This window comes from Propithecus coquereli, unplaced genomic scaffold (genome assembly GCF_000956105.1).
Source record: "Propithecus coquereli isolate 6110/MARCELLA unplaced genomic scaffold, Pcoq_1.0 Scaffold388, whole genome shotgun sequence".
In the NCBI taxonomy this organism is placed as follows: domain Eukaryota; kingdom Metazoa; phylum Chordata; class Mammalia; order Primates; family Indriidae; genus Propithecus; species Propithecus coquereli.
This window is the reverse complement of record NW_012149596.1, coordinates 1,093,921-1,098,894: the sequence shown is the minus strand read 5'-3', so window position 1 is coordinate 1,098,894 and position 4,974 is coordinate 1,093,921.

The following is a 4,974-nucleotide window of genomic DNA, read 5'->3' as shown; positions in this document are numbered from 1 at the left end:
CAGGCTGGTTTCAAACTCCTGAGCTCAAACAATCCGCCCGCCTCGGCCTCCCAGAGAGCTAGGATTACAGGCGTGAGCCACCGCGCCCGGCCTGTCATTTCCTTTAAAACCTAACAGCATAGGCAGCAAGGTAGGTGGTATTACAGGTTGCTTTCTCTAACCAGCAGGATCTGCGATGGAGTTTAGTACACAGACTGTTTACTAGGGAGTGTTCTTGCTATCAGTACATGTGGAGGAAAGGAGGAGAGGCAAGATTGGACGGAGGGACCATCAAGCTCTTATGTAGTCCCTAGGACAGCCTTGGCTGATCCTGCAGGAAAGCTCTGAAGGTAGGTTGGTCCATCAGAGATTTCCCAAGCTGGGCTGAAGATCACGAGGCCTTTGTACCCCATCATTAATCAATGATGGGTGTGGCCTGCCCTGGGGAGGGCATGCCCTTGCACAAGGAGGCTTTCTGCAGCTGAGGTCCCCCGAAGGGGCTGACAGCTAAGGGCTGTCTGCTCACAGTGTAGGGACCGTCCCTGGGCAAAATTGGCTTAAGCCCAGAGTCAGCGAAACTGGGTGTGCTCTCCTTGGCGCCAGAGGTCAATAGGCCTGAGCACGGCCTGTTGACCAAACAGAACTATTCCTGATGACAGATAGCTTTATGACAGATAACCAAGCGCCTGGGGTCTTGCAAACAAGCCAAGGCGTCTCATTGTCCTGCATACCGTTAATAAGATAAAGAAGTTAAGATGCAAACATCTGCTTCCCTTAAGCAATCGTCTAGAAGGAATGAAAATGTATTTTCCTCAGGCTGCCCAAGGTAGTCACGTGCCAGGAAGTAGCTGCCGGACAGAGAAAAGTATAAGAATAAAGCGACTGGTGGAATCCTCACTGCAGTCTTGTACGTTTTGTGTGTGTGTCTGTGTGTTTCTTTCTGTGTCCATCCCCCGTTCTGCAATCCGGGTGGCGACACACAGCACTATCAGTACTGGAGCAACAAGTCATTGCTTGAAGAGGGGTCTAGGCAGCACATCAGAGTGTCCACCATAGGTGAGTTGGTCTTAATTGACACCCAAAGACAATGAGTCCTTCTAATTGAGAATTCCCACACCATGGACAGTGAGCTAACCTTTGATCAGAAAGGCCTCACTCTATTTTCATTTGTGAAATTAGTGCTTGTTACTAGCTTGTTTATTAGAAATAGGTTTCCACTGGTCAAATTACTGGGGTTCAAGATATGTGCATGAACTAAAATATTTGGAGAAATCTTGCACTAGCATGAGCCACATGGCAAAGGAATGCCTCCCTGGGCTCAGCTGGATGTGTGTTTGCATCTGTGGGTCACAGAGAGTGCATATCCTTTGTAGGGGTGAAGGGTACCCTTTGCCTCGGAAGGTTCGCTGGAAAATTAACTCATAAAAGAAAGATTAACTGGAGAAAAGGCATGCAGCAGCCTTCAGAATGAAGACCAAAAGATACAGGGGAAATCGTCCGTTTTTATGCTTAGGTTCAACAAAGTATGGACAGCTGTGTAGAAATATGATTGGACAAAAAGGGTATGATCTAATCTAATAGAATGAGGGAATCCAGCAAGGCCTGTCTAGATTCTTCTTGGCCTCTCTGAGCATGCATTCCTTCCTTATGGGTGTGGGGCAGGACCCTCTCTGAAATAGGAGTCTTATGACCCACAGTCAAACAAGGTAGGTTGGATAATTTCCTTATGGCTAGTTTTTTTTTGTTGTTGTTGCTGTTTTTTTTTTTTTTTTTGAGGCAGAATCTGGCTCTGTTGCCCGGGCTAGAGTGCCATGGCGTCAGCCTAGCTCACAGCAACCTCAAACTCCCGGGCTCAAGCAATCCTTCTGCCTCAGCCTCCTGAGTAGCTGGGTAGCTGGGACTACAGGCGAGCACCATGATGCCCGGCTAATTTTTCTATTTTTTGTAAAGACAGAGTCTCGTTCTTGCTCAGGCTGGTCTCGAACTCTTGACCTCGAGTGATGCTCCCGCCTCGGCCTCCCAGAGTGCTAGGATTACAGGCGTGAGCCACTGCACCTGGCCAAATTATAGTATAATTTGATGACCAAAAATCTCTTAACACAGTAAAATAAATCACAGTTTTATTGAAGATTTGCAATGTTGGGTTTTTGTTTAAGAAGAAATTCCTGACTACCAGGTCATGAAGCTATTACCCTAGCTTACTAAAGGCTTTATAGTTGCCTTTTATATTCAGATCTACAATGCCCTGTGAGTTGATGTTTAGTGTATAATGTGAAATAGAGAACCATTTTTAGGTTTTTTCATATAGAGAAACAGTTGGCCTAGAACCATTTTTTGAAAAGTCTTACCCTTTGCCATTGCTCTGCTATAACACCTTGATCATGGACCAAGGGTCTATGTTGGGCATACTTCCGTGCTCTCCATTCAACTTCATTTATCCGTGTGTCTATCCCTGCATCATTATATGCCCTAATTTATGTACATTCTGACATATGGTGGAATAAGTCTTCCAAATTTACTTTTCTTTAAAAAGAACATCTACGCAATTCTAAGCCCAACCCTAGCAGATCTTGAAGTAAGAATGCAAATAGAGGCCACGTACCATACATATCAATATTTAAAAAGTTATAAATAAAACTAAAAATCTTAAGCCAGGTTTGATGGCTCAAGCCTGTAATCCCAGCTACTTGGGAGGCTAAGGTGGGAGAATCGCTTGAGCCCAGGAGTTTGAGATCAGCCTGGGCAACATAGTGAGATCCTATCTCTATTTGAAAAAAATTAATAGAAAAATTTGGCCTGTAGTGCCAGCTACTTGAGAGGCTAAGGCAGGAGGATCTCTTGAGCCCAGGAGTTTGAGATTACAGGGGGCTATGTTGATGCCACTGCACTTTAGCCCAGATGACAGAGTGAGACCCTGTCTTAAAATAGCTCATTTCTTCTTATCACTGAATAACATTTCATTGTATGAATGTACCACAGTTTGTTTACCTATTCACCTATAGAGGGACAATTTGGTTCATTTAAGTTTTTGGCCATTATGAATGAAGATGCTGAAAACATCCATGAGCAGATTTTGTGTGAACATTAGTTTTCTACTCAATTGGGTAGTACGGTAAGACTGTTTAGCTTTGTGAGAAATTGCCAAGCTGTCTTCCAAAGTGGTTGTACTGTTTTGCATTCCCACCAGCAACGAACAAGCAGTCCTGTTGTTCTGCATCCTCACTGGCATTTGTCAGTTTGTTTGGATTTGAGCCATTCTAATAGGCATGTAGAGGTATCTCATTGTTGTTTTAATTCACAGTTCCCGGATAACATGTAATGTTGAATATCTTTTCATATACTTATTTGCCATCTACATATCTTCTTCTTTGGTGAGGTTCAGTTCAGATATTTTGCCCATTTTACATTGAGGTATTTGTTTTCTTATTGTTGTGTTTTAAAAATTCTTTGTATAATTTGGATACAAGTCCTTTCTCAGATAAGTGTTTTGCAAATATTTTTTTCTGAGCCTGTGGCTTGTTTCTTCATTCTCTTAATGGTGTCTTTTTCAAAGCAAAAGTTTTTTTTAATTTTGATGAAGTCCAATATCATTATTTTTTCTTTCATGGATCAGGTATTATATTTTAAAACTGTTCACCAAAACCAAGGTCACCTAGATTTTCTTCTATGTTATCTTGTAGAAGTTTTATAGTTTTGCATTTTACACTTAGGTCCAAGATCCATTTTGAGTTAATTTTTGTGAAAGGTATAATGGCTGTGTCTGGATTAATTTTTTTTTTTTTTTGCACATGATGTCCAATTATTCCAGCACCATTTGTTAAAAGGATTGTTGAATAAAGCTTATGGAAAACCATTGTTATGGACTGAGCTACTGCACCAGGCCCCAGCAGACCAGACCAAACCAAAATGGAGTCAACTCCTGCTAAATGCCACATAATCAAATTGAAATTTTAAGGAAGCAGATAGATCCCCAAACAGACCAATTTTCCTGAAAACTGGAGATTCCAATCTACCTGAGTAAGCATAATAAGGAAGTCCCCACTGCTTTAACCCTTATAAAAAAAATAACCTGAAGTAACCTGATATTAACCAATCAACTGTTTTCTATTGTTCTGTTCCCACCTAAAAAAACCCATTGTTCTACCATTGCCCAGTAGGAGCTCTCATTCTATTTTATAGAATAGAGGTTGCCCTGATTCGTGAATCATAAACATAAGCCAATTAGATCTATAACTAAATTTGTTGTACTTTTTTTTTTTTTTTGAGACAGCGTCTCTCTCTGTCACCCAGGCTAGAGTGTAGTGGTTTCATCATAGCTCACTGCAACCTCAAACTCCTGGGCTCAAGTGATACTCCTGCCTCAGCCTCTTGAATAGCTGGGACTACAGGTGCACACTACCACGCTTGGCTAATTTTTCCATTTTTTGTAGAGACAGGGGTCTCGCTATCTTCCCTACACTGGTCTTGAACTCCTGACCTCAAGTGATCCTCTTGCCTCAGCCTTCCAAAGTACTAGGATTACAGGTGTGAGCCACTGAACCTGGCTAATTTTGCCTTTTGAAAAGACTATCCTTCTGCCATTGAATTGCCTTTGCTCCTTTGTCAATGATCAGTCGAACATATTTGTATGGGTCTATTTCTGGGCTCTCTATTCCATTCCATTGGTCAATCTGTCAATTCTTTCACCAGAGAGTAGAATACAATTATTAAATGTAGAGAAAATGATAGAATTAGAAAATCACCATTTTTTCAACCATTCTTGATTTAGGCAAAAATAATCGATGAATACTAAATGGGAGGGAGGAGTTTGAGTCTACAAAATATCCTATTTATCATCAAAGTAGCTCCCTACAAGATACTTATTAATGGGGCCGGGTGTGGTGGCTCACGCCTGCAATCCTAGCTCTCTGGGAGGCCGAGGCGGGCGGATTGTTTGAGCTCAGGAGTTCGAAACCAGCCTGAGCAAGAGCGAGACCCCGTCTCTACTAAAAATAG